Source organism: Pogoniulus pusillus, chromosome 34 (assembly GCF_015220805.1).
Source record: "Pogoniulus pusillus isolate bPogPus1 chromosome 34, bPogPus1.pri, whole genome shotgun sequence".
NCBI classification, from domain to species: Eukaryota; Metazoa; Chordata; class Aves; order Piciformes; family Lybiidae; genus Pogoniulus; species Pogoniulus pusillus.
This window is the reverse complement of record NC_087297.1, coordinates 11,455,322-11,467,581: the sequence shown is the minus strand read 5'-3', so window position 1 is coordinate 11,467,581 and position 12,260 is coordinate 11,455,322. Positions and strand designations below refer to the sequence as shown.

Genomic DNA, 12,260 nt, shown 5'->3' with positions numbered 1-12,260 from the left:
GCAAAGCCTCTTCCCAGTGTAGAACCTCTCATAGGATCCTTCAGGCACCTCACACCGCCGAAAAAGAGCAAGGTCAACGTGACTTTAAGGCAGTCAGCACCCACACAGCTCAGAACCCTGCAGGCAGCAGTGAAGCTGTCAAGATTCAGGTCAGTAATGTGCCAACACTGCCTGAAAGACCTAGGAAGAGCATGAAGGAAGGAAACAGGCAGCTCCCCAGGTCAGGCTCCTCCAGAAGCATGGCTGGTGTGGTGTACCTGCACAGAGGCACGATGGACAGGAGCTCTGCTTGCAGAGAGCCAGCAAAGCACATTAATCACTTCAGAACAGCCTGATCTAGAGATGACAGGAAGATGAAGGGAGATGCTTGCTTTCAGTAAAGAGGTAACAAGCTGAGAGAAAGCCAGCAGCTCTGTTGGACTGGGAAAGGTCAAGGGTAAGATTTGTGTCTGTCAGAAAGAGCTTTCCAAGCAGCAGCCAAGGACACCTTGCTCCTCCAAAGGAGTAAATAATAACCTCAAACATACCAAGCACCTTTGGGAAGAGAACTTCAATTCTCCATCACCTGCACACCATCCTTGGGCACCTCTGCCTACAAGGTATCTTTAGATACCCAAGCCTCCAAGAAGGGAGCAGTGGCTGTGAACGTATCAGAGCACATGGCTGAACGGCAGATAGGAGCTGAGAGACTGGGAAGAGTGAGGGGAGGGAAGAGTAGATGTGAAGGGGAAAATGGGGCAGACAGATTTAGACAGGAGGTGGCAGCAAGGTAATGAGAAGAGAACTGAAGGGAAGGGAGAAACGAAAGGCACCAAAACACTGAAGGAAAAGGTCACCATCTATGCTGGAGTCCTGCTCTGCTGCACTCATCATGGTACCTGCCTTCCATTTCTATGTCAAACTAACAGGGTGAGACCCCTGGTGAGACCTCATCTTAGAATCATACAATCAACCAGGCTGGAAGAGACCTCCAGGATCATCCAGTCCAACCCAGCACCCAGCCCTGTCCCCAGTTTAAGAGGGGCAGGGATCTGCTGGAGAAGGTCCAGTAAAAGGCTACAAGGATGATGAGAGGACTGGAGCACTGCCTGAGGAAGAGAGGCTGAGGGACCTGGGGCTGCTTAGTCTGGAGAAGACTGAGAGGGGCTTGAATCAATGTTTATAAATACCTGAGGGCTGGGGGTCAGGAGCAGGGGGACAGGCTCTGCTCCCTGCTCCCTGGGATAGGACAAGGAGCAGTGGATGGAAGCTGCAGCACAGGAGGCTCCAGCTCAGCACAAAGGGGAACTTCTTGGCTGGAAGGGTCCCAGAGCACTGGAACAAGCTCCCCAGAGCAGTTGTGGAGTCTCCTTCCCCGGAGCCTTTCAAGATCTGTCTTGATGTGTTGCTGTGTGCCCTGAGCTAGATTGTATGGTCCTGCTGTGGCAGGGGGGCTGGACTGGATGATCTCTTTGGGTCCCTTCCAACCCCTGCCATCCGGTGAACAGCAGCTGCACTGACTTTGCCCAGGTTCAGCCAGTCCCTCGGGAGGCAGGAGCTAAAAGAGCAATCTCTGCACCCCACAGTAAGCTAAAGGAAAATGGGAGGAGGGTGGATAAGAGAAGAGCATGGACTGCAATAGGGTTGATGCAGCAGTGATGGAAGAAGAGGAGCTGTAATTTCCCATCTGCCTGACACATCTTCTGACCAGGCTGCTGTTGTGAGGTCAGGGCAGAAACACAAAGCTGCCTGCTCATTTCCAGATGACTGCAATGCCCAAAATATCCAATGCCAATTAAGACTCTGAGACTGAAGGAAATCATCCTCACCCTGGGAAGTTTGTGCTCTGAGTGCTCATACAGACAGGAATAGTTACACTGATCCTAGAATATTTCTCCCTCTTTTTAAAGACATTTGCTGTGGTGTTTTGTAATCCTAAAGGACAGACTGTTCAGACTCCTTTGCAAACCCACAGTTTGTGGTCACATAAAAGATGCTCCAGTGTTATTGTCTGTCTTTGTCCCTTGCTGTCTAGCCTTTTTCTGCCCAGACTATGCAGGCAGGAAACACTTGGGAAGAGGAACTGTATGATATCATGCATTTGCACCATAGGCCAACACACCTCATTACATCAATATCTCTCCTTCAGCATCATTACCTACAAAACCAGTATCTAGACCTTAAAGGACAAACTATAACCATGCATCAAAAAGAGATGCAAGAGGCAAATATTCCCCAATTAATGAAAATATGTATACTACAGCAACTCTGGATTGCTCTCCAGTCAGGTGGCACAAATGAGGGTCAATAAGGTAAGGTGCAAGGTCCTGCACCCATGTTGGGACAATCAATACAGGCTGGGGGTTGATGAGGTGGAGAGCAGACCTGCAGAGAAGGACTTGGGGGTGCTGGTGGATGAGAAGCTGGACGTGAGCCAGCAGTGGGCACTTGCAGCCCAAAGGCCAACATCAAGTTGGGCTGCATTAAAAGCAGTGTGGCCCAGCAGGTTGAGAGAGGGGATTCTGCCACTTTGCCCTAGTGAGACCTCACCTGGAGTACTATGTCCAGCTAAGGGGCTCTCCAACACAAGAGAGACATGGACCTGCTGGAGTGGGTCCAGAGGAGAGCAATCAAGATGACTGGAGGGCTGCAGCACTTCTATCAGGACATTTCTGTGAGTTGGAGCTGTTCAGCCTGGAGGAGAGAAGGCTCCAGAGAGACATTTCAGTATCTGATGACCTGCAGGAAGGCTGGGAAGAGCTTGTAGTGATAGGACAAAGGGCAATGGCATGAAACTGGGGCAGGGCAGATTTAGTTTGGACATCAGGAAGAAGTTCTGCACAACGAGGGCGGTGAAACACTGGAAGAGGTTGCCCTGGGATGTAGTTGAGGTCTTGTTGCTGGAGACATTGAAGGTCACACTTGATGTGTCCCTGGGCAGCCTGATCTAGTTGGAGGTGTCCCTGCTCATGGCAGGGTGTTCGGACAAGATGACCTTTGAGGGTCCCTTCCAACCTCCTGTGAATCTGTGAATCCATAACTAACTCATACAAGTTGCATTATGCCTGGCACAACTTTGCTACAGACTGTATTGCTACAAACCTCCTAATCAGGGAGCAGAACAGATTAATCCTTGGGCTAGTCCATCAGCTTCCAAAATACTAAGCTCCCTTAAAAGAACAGCAAGAACTTAATATCCTCTTTTTTTTTTTTGCCATTAATTGGGATTTTGTAGTATGTGCATTCATATTAGGAAGGTAAGAATGGACACAGCCAACTCATTCTACAAGACTCAACAGCCATGCAGCCAAAAAAGGAGTTGGACATATAATCCCCAGCAGTATAATATAATGTATCAATTAATAAACCAATGCATCACAGATGTATGAGACAACTGCAGGACAGGGCATAAAATCAAGTTATGACTGTTAGGAAAGGGAATGGACAATTCATGTTTTAAAGGGACATGTTTACAAGAAAGGATCTGGGCTGGAAGCTTCAGGTGCTTCCCAGAAAGAGCACAGCAGAACAGATGTGCCTACAGGTGGCTGAAGCACAGCTATGAAAGACAACATGAAAGCGAGACAGGAATCCCTTTACCAGGATTATGAAGAGAATAGCAGGCAGGATTACTGTTTTCTGGTTGAATTCTGGATTAAACCTATCAAGCCACACTGAATACTGCAGGTAATAAACTTAGGAACAATTAAAATTAATCATAACAGGAGATTAAGTGAAGGAGGGGGGGGGCTCAAACTTAATCAAATTAATCATATCCATTTTGTTTTCAATTCCCCACACCACTGCAGCTGTGAGAAGTGCAAGGAAGGGACACTGCTGCTTTCACCTCTCTACAAAACACGACCTTACCCTGAACACTGCAAGCGCTCGGCACGCAAATGCCTACAGCCAGGCTGATTTCAGCCATTCCTCAAGTTCATGATTCCACACAGCTCCCAGAATAACTTGTGCCAGACGAGGGTGAGCCCTGCAGGAGATGGGCAGACCAGACCTTCGACACCACAAATCCCTGTCTGTCCCCAGTCCCCATGCACAGAAGCACCAAAGTGAGGCAGCAGCTGGCTGCATCCAGAGAACAGTTGCAGTTCTGACCCCACTATCAGTGCTGCTGCATCAGTGTGCAAAGAGCATCATGGTAACACAGCCTGCCCAACTTAACCCCGCAGGAACTTCCACCAAGAGGGCTCATCCTGCAACTCCCCAGCCCCCAGGTTACCAGATTTAAAAGAATAAAAAGACCTTCACCCAACAAAATACAGCAAACAGGCTATTGATTTCCCATGAACTGAACCCTGCAGGAGATGGAGAGACAAGACCTTTTCCACCACAAATCCCTGCCTGTGCCCAGTGCCCAAGCATGGAAGCACCAAAGTGAGGCAGCAGCTGGCTGCATCCAGAGAACAGAGTCGCAGTTCTGACCCCACTGTCAGTGCTGCTGCATCAGTGTGCAAAGAGTATCATGGTAACACAGCCTGCCCAACTTAACCCCGCAGGAACTTCCACCAAGAGGGCTCATCCTGCAACTCCCCAGCCCCCAGGTTACCAGATTTAAAAGAATAAAAAGACCTTCACCCAACAAAATACAGCAAACAGGCTATTGATTTCCCATGAGCTCTCAGAGCCTGGTAATAAGCATTTATAGATGAGCTACTGAATGTCTCAACCATGTGAACACACATTTCATCAGCAAAGCCCTAACTGGAGCTGGTTTCAGAAAGAGGAAAAAATGGAAAAGCAGCTTTTGGGCACAATGCTACTTCCCTCATTCTGATGTAAACCTCTACACATATATCACTTACTGAGACTAGACTTAAAAACTGGAAGGCATAGAAGTACAAATCCTGCAAAATAAACACTGTGGTAATACTTTAAATCCCTGTGACTGCTTTTCAGGAGTATCTGTTTCACTGCTAACAGACTACAAAAGAAAAGGCAAAAGCAAAACATAAAGCATTAACCTTAAGTATCATCTTCCCCCTTTAAACTTGGGGTGGGTTTAAGTACTGCAAAATCCACGTAGCAGTAAGAAGACTTAAAATCTTGATAAAGCAGAGCAGTGTTTATTCCAGGCACTCAATTTACTGCATATATCCACCTCTAGCTAGCAACCAAACTAGTTGCAGCTTCTCAAAACCATCAATCTTCAGTGAGTGTTTCAATTTCTATTGGATTTTAATGAGTGCTGAAGTGGCACTGAAAGTGTTAACACCACATTCACCTCCACACAAACATATATTGGTGTTAAACTGTCTAAGTGACTCTCCCCTGCCTATATATAGAATGGTTTAGGTTGGAAGGGACCTCAAGGACCATCTAGTTCCAACCCCACACCATGGGCAGGGATATCTCCCACTAGAACAGGTCACTCAAGGCCCCATCCAACCCAGCCTTGAACACCTCCAGGGAGGTTGTGGAGCACAGAATCGCCCAATGTGATCAAAGATCACATTGGGCGATTCTGTGCTCCACAACCTCCCTGGGCAACCTGTGCCAGTGTCTCACCACCCTCACTGCAAAGAACCCTTTCCCAACATATAGTTTGAATCCCCCCTCTGCCAGTTTAAATCCATTGCCCCTTGTCCTGTCATAAAAGACCTTAGATAAAAATCACTTCAAGCCTTGATTTCTGTAACATCCTTTCGTGCCCTTACACGCACATACACTGCATTCCTGGTTGGAAAGGTTCCCTTTCACATAACAAAGGATCTGGAGATTTATCTGCAGGACAACATGAGAAATTAGAGTTCACAGAGAAGCAAAGCAAACAGGCTACGTGTGCAGCTCCTAAGAGCAACAAAAACTTATACATCAAGAACCTCACTGCAGCATGCTCCATTTCCCACAGCAATAGGCTGGTTGGCATTAAAATATGCTGATAGCAACAAAGCTGGGAACTTTTTCAGTGAGTAATCCACCCAAACTGTTGCTTCCATTTGTTTTCTTTGTTTATCCTGAAGAAAAAACGGAGGTTGGAACAAAAGAGAAGCAATAACAAAGTGGCATATCCCTTGCTGTTAGGGCATTGCAAGTTTAAACTACAGTGTCACCAGTTCTAGCCTCACATCTGTCATTTTTTTCTGGTGATGTTTGCATAGATCATCACAGCTCTCTCTGGAGGCAGAGATACCCACACTGAAATATCTGCTGGGGCAGCCTTTCAGTTCCAGTGTGGGGGGGGATGGTTTTAACCTGTGGCCACCACTAGAATACATAGAATGGTTTAGGTTGGAAGGGACCTCAAAGATCATCCAGTTTCAATCGTCTAGTTGGACACCTCCCACTAGAACAGGTCACTCAAGGCCTCATACAACCCAACCTTGAACACCTCCAGGGAGGTTGTGGAGCAGAGAATCACCCAATGTGATCAAAGATCACATTGGGCGATTCTGTGCTCCACAACCTCCCTGGGCAACCTGTGCCAGTGTCTCACCACCTTCCCTGCAAAGAACCATTTCCTAACATCCACTTTCAATCTCCCCTCTTCCATGACCACTTACAGCATTTTTCCAACTGAGCTTTATGTTGCTTGCCCATAATGACAGCCCACTATATGAGACAGAAAACATCAGCCTCTCATATCCTGAAAATAACCTGTCTGGATGTGGCAAATACATCACCCAGCTGGGGATATTATTTTCTACATTTCTTTATTACTGACATCACTTTTGTTTCCCACTCCATGCAATGTTGTAGCAAGGTCATAAAGATGTAAATAGATTACTTTAGACAAGCTTCTGTTAGAAACAAAAAGGCAAAAGGTAGAGAAGAACTTCAAAGCTCTTGAAGATACTTTTTGCTTGGTAATTTGGGAGCAACCAAAGGGCCTGGAACACAAACCCTATGAGGAGAGGCTGAAGGAGCTGGGGTTGTTTAGCCTGAAGAAGAGGAGGCTCAGGGGTGACCTCATTGCTGTCTGCAACTACCTGAAAGGAGGCTGTAGCCAGGTGGGGTTGGGCTCTTCTCCCAGGCACCCAGAAAAAGAACAAGTGGACACAGTCTCAAGTTGTGCAGAGGCAGGTCTAGGATGGATGTTAGGAGGAAGTTGTTGGCAGAGAGAGTGTTTGGCACTGAAATGGGCTGCCCAGGGAGGTGGTAGAGTCACCATCCCTGGAGGTGTTCAAGCAAAGCCTGGATGGGGCACTTAGGTCTAGGTGACTGGCTAGAGCTGGGTGCTAGGTTGGACTGGCTGAGCTTGGAAGTCTCTTCCAAGCTGGTTGATTCTATGAATATGAAAACAACACACCTTCACAGCTCCAGCCCTCCCTTGTCCTCTTTCACTGTTACTATGCAAAACATGCCATCTTCCAAGTCTGCACGGAGAAAAACAACTTTGGACATAAACCCCAGGTGAATGCAAACACCAAAGTAACTATTTTAGTCAACAGAAAATGAAAAACAAACAGCAAAATACCCCAATAAACCCCAAACAGACAAACAAAACAAACCCAACCACCGACCGACCACAAAAACAAAGACACTGGCACCAGCTGTGATTCAGCCTCCCAAATACTCTCCCTTTTGAGTACGTTAGCAGAAATACCTAAAGCCTGTGCATCTGCTGCACCCACAGCCACACAAAGTTAGCAGCTGAAGAAATGGCTACTTTTAAAGGGTTCCACTCAGGAGGTAGCAGAGTTTCATACAGTACAGCTTAAGAGTGAATAAACTCAGGTTTTGCATTGTACAGCAAGGAAAAAAAAAACCATCTTCCTGGGTAGATACAAAGGGAAAGGTGAAGACTGCTACAAAAATAGCTCTGGTTCCTAACACCTTTCTGATCCTGGCTGAGACAATCCACTCGTACCTCAGACGCATGGTGGCAGCCGGCCAGCCAGATGACTGGTGACTTAATAGCCAAGTTCATGTGGGCTCTGGAGTCCGACACAGACAAGGACATTAACTTTGAAGCCTCAACAGTCAGCTCCAATATCCAAAAGTCATCAAATGGAGCATGACTACAGGAACAGACTGGTTTTTTTACATATATACTTTGGTGCTTGCTTCCTCGTGCCCTGAACAGCTTTCAACTGTGAAATCGTGCTCATAAAATATGCATGGGGAAAGTTGTGATCAATTGATGTGTAGGTCAAGTATGAGAAGAACTTTAATGGGTATGATGCTCTGATAGCCTCAATCAGGGAGGAAAAGACTGGCATAGAGACCTTGCCTGGTTTTACTGCCGACAATAAAAAGGGCTTTGGGCCAAAATTCAGCCTTTGACAACAATGCATTTTAGACATAAAACAGAGGCATGTGCAAGCAAAGGACACACTGCAATCTACCAGGCTGGGTGGCTTCAGTTTCATTTTGAAAGCCACTCAAAATAAAACCCAGTGGATGAAACAAAGAATCCACCCAAACACGAAGGCTCCAGCATCTTTGTTGCAAGAACAATAGCATATTACTCCTCATCCCTCTATCTTCTTGCAAGAGAGCTACCAGGATAGTTATTGCCATGATCAAATTAAAGCATGCTGCACAGAATTATTCTTTCAGCTAATCACTATTTATAGAGATCCATCCTCATCTGCCAACAGTTATAAGTGCTCCGATTCAATCTGCCTGCAGAAAACATCCCAATAAAAGAAATCTTTTCCATTAGCATAACAAAAGGCAGCCAGGAAAAATCACTCACATGCACAGGCTCCTTTCTTTTTCTTTAATGGCACAGTGTTGCTCTATAAATAGGCTGCATTTTTGAACTAAATCCACTCTAATAATGTTTTGCAATCTGATGGCTCTCCCACCGGAGAGCACACGATATTAATGAAAGCAAGATCAAATTAAACAGATGACATGATTAACAGTATTCATTTCATGCATGACTGTCTTACCGGAGAGATAAAGACCTGAAAGTAATTACCACCAAGTCCAAACTCCTTCCTGACCTCTCCGCTCCCAGCCAGCAGTCCCTCAAGTGCTGATGTTTTGCAACAACGCCCCAGCGCCTTTCATCCAGCGGGCTTCTCCCTTCGGCTGGGAGCTGCTGAGCACCTCTCTCCCGCGGCAGGCACACACAGGGTACCTCTGTCTCTATGTCTGTAATGCAGCATAAAGGTTCCTGGGCAAACCTATCAAACCGGCAGGCAGCAACGGCGGCCGCCAATAAGCGGCAGGCACATGCGGAATGCAGCACATGCTCGCTGGGGCTCGCCGGCTGTCAGCGCTGCTTAGCTGCGCGGCTAATTATAGCCCTTTGCCACCGCACCGGCGCTCGGCTGGAGGGATTACACCTGCCAGCCCCAAGCAGCCACCCTCCGCGCTGCTCCGGGGGTGAACAAAGAGGGAAAAACGCTCGCTTGGGGTTTTTCTTTGTTGTGGTGGTGGTGCTGCTGCCCTCTGAGTCACCCACGAAGGGGTTTGCCTGCGTCTCTCCAGGGAAAGGAGGGGATTGTCAGGTTGGAAGGGACCGCAAGGATGGTTGTTACTGATGCTCGCCAGTGGCTGAGGGGTGGGGGTCTGGAAGATGGGACCAGACTGTTCGCCGTGGCTCCCAGTGACAGGAGGTAACGGGCACAGACCCAAACAAAGGAAGTTCCACCTAAGCACAAGAAGGAACAACTTGGAGGGTGGCAGAGCACTGGAGCAGGCTGCCCATAGAGGCAGTAGTGTCTCCATCTCTGGAGACTCTCACGGCTCACCTGGAGGTGTTCCATGTGATCTGCTTTAGGGGATCCTGCTCTGGCTGGGGGATTGGATTCAATCTTCAGAGGCCCCTTCCAACCCTTACCACTCTGTAATTAAGGAGTGCTCCTTAACCTTAATACTGTGTTCAGTTACGGTGCCTCCAGCACAAGAAGGGCATCTAACTGCTGAAGCAGCTCCATAGGAGGGCCGTGAAGACGATCAGAGGGCTGCAGCACCTCCCTGTGGGAACAGGCTGAGAGAGTTGGGGCTGTTCAGCCTGGAGAAGGTTCAGAAAGAGAGATTTAGACTGAGTATTAGGAAGATATTCTTTCCAGTGAGGGTGGTGAGACACTGGAACAGGCTGCCCAGAGAGGCTGTCGATGCCCTCCTACTGGAGGGGTTTACAGCCAGGATGGATGAGACCTGGAGCAAACTGAGGTGGTGGGAGGTGCCCCTGCCCATGGCACAGATGATCTTGAAGGTCCCTTCCAACCCAGCCCATTCTATGATTCTGCAATAAACTGACCACTTGTGTTTTGCCAGGTCTACTAGGAGACAAGGAAGCGCAGCAGTTTATCCTGCCAGCAGGAATTGCTTTGCATGCACACACCACCAAGCACACACACAGAGCAGGTCTCAGACTGGTTTATGCACAGCACCACAACACAGCCCTCAGAGCACCAAGGCCCCACAACCTTCCTTTCAGCACACAGTAGCCCTACACAAGCCAACAGGACCCCTTCTGTCCTTTACTTCTATACGTGGGCAGACAACCCAAGGGATTCTGTGTGCATTGGCACTTAGAGTCCTAACTGAGCTTTCATGAGGCTGTGGTGGAAATGCCAAGGAAATTTTTGTTGTTATGCAAAACAACTCAGTTCATTTAGAAAACACTTAGCATGAGCAAGTGCTCTTTAGAATCGTGGGGAACTAACCCAAGTAAGCCTTACAGACATCTTTTAAATACACAAATCCACACAACTAAGGAATCTTATGGTGTAAGAGACCATTGTGTATCTGAAAGATGCTGAGAGCTTCTACAATAATCATGGGGGGGGAAAAACAGGCACCTATACTTTACCTGAAATGTGTTACCAAGGAAGACTAATCTCTGCTCTGATTAGCACAAGTTGGAACACAATCTTCTGCTCTTTCTGTGAAAAAGGAATCAAGAGTGGTAGGGGTTGGAAGGGAGCTTTGGAAGTCCAACCACAGCAAGTTCACCTAGAGAAGGTCACACAGGAACAAGTCCACACAGGTTTGGAATGTCTCCAGAGGTGGAGACTCCACCACCTCTCCGGGCAGCCTGTTGCAGTGCTCCATCACCCTCCAGGTGCTTCCTAGAATCCCCTGAGCTCTCCACAGCCCAGCAGGTTTTCAAAGAGCAGTGGCAAGACAGGAGCACAGAGCCTGTTTCTCAGAGGTGCCAGTGCCAGCTGCGTCTCACGAGATGCACCTTTCACGATCGCTGCTGCCACAGCATTGTGCCTGCACAAACTTTACAACACATTTGAAGATGTGCCACTAAGTTACACCTATAAACACTACAAACCCCTGAATCCCACTGCAGTAATGAGCTCCTACGTGCCTGTGATGGTTTGGGGGTTACCCCGCCCCCCCCCACTTTTGTATTTGCCCCAGCTAACTCAGACGGACCCTGGGAATATAGATGAAGCAATTTATTTACAGCTAGCAGAATTTACAAGCAGCTATTTACAATATATACAGTTATATACAATTATATACAGAAATATACAAAGGATAAACAATATGAAAGCACAACTCCCCTCCCAGAAACCTGAGTCCCCAGGAGGGGCTCTCAAACCACCCCAACACCTCCCCCCGGCCCTCTCAACCTTACCCCAGTTCTCAGGAAGAAGAGAGGTGCAGCCAAGAGGTTAGGGAGCAAGGTTAGTGGGAGCAGGGTTAATGAGATGTGACCAGGTCCAAGGCAAAAGCAAAAGTGAGAAACAAAATGGAGAAAAAGTCTTTCTTCTTCCCAGAGTTCTCAGCGTGACTGTGAGAGAAGTAGACACAATTGTTTTTCATTTCACTGCCTGTTATCTAGTTCTTCTACCAAAACATTCCAGCTTGCTTCAAACTAGCACAATCCACCCCTGTCTACTTCGCTCAGAGTATCGCTGAGAATTATCCAATCTAACCTAAACCAATATTTACACTAAAATAATATATACAAGTTCAGTTCACACTTCAATCAGATGTAGGTGATTCAAAAGCTCAGAACAGGGACTCCCAGGTGATGTTGGGTTCGTGCTCACATACTGTAGATTCTATCGTAGATTCTCTCAGTGTTGGGCGCCGATGTTACCTAGAACAGAAAACTCCTAACAACTTGAATTTAAACTCTCTCAGCTAAGGTTAAATTTCTCTGTGGAATACACTGGATTTCACCATTCTCCTGCATTACCCAGTATGTATGACCAGGACCTTCAGCAGAAACCACCCCTCGGACAGGTTTCCCTTCGCCCGAAGGAGAAAATACCCAAACAGTTTTCCCTAACAGATTCTTTTCACGTACAACAGGAACTTTATCACCGTCTACTGTTTGGACCAAATCTGATTGTGCAGGTCCTGCTCTGTTTACTGAACCTCTACTATTTACCAACCAGGTA

The 12,260-nt window shown here is 47.4% G+C and overlaps 1 protein-coding gene across 6 annotated transcripts in view; it reads right to left on the bottom strand.

Moving 5' to 3' along the window:
• FAM110B (family with sequence similarity 110 member B) overlaps positions 1 to 12,260 on the bottom strand; it is a 90,257-nt gene that overhangs the window by 48,850 nt on the left and 29,147 nt on the right. For 3 of the 6 annotated variants that reach the window (XM_064170605.1, XM_064170603.1, XM_064170607.1), the window contains exon 1: positions 8,835 to 9,039. The exons of the other annotated variants lie outside the window; for them this stretch is intronic. The gene's annotated coding sequence lies outside the window, so the exon portion shown is untranslated. Of the gene's footprint in view, positions 1 to 8,834; positions 9,040 to 12,260 lie in introns of those variants that run through there. 6 annotated transcript variants of the gene reach the window in all.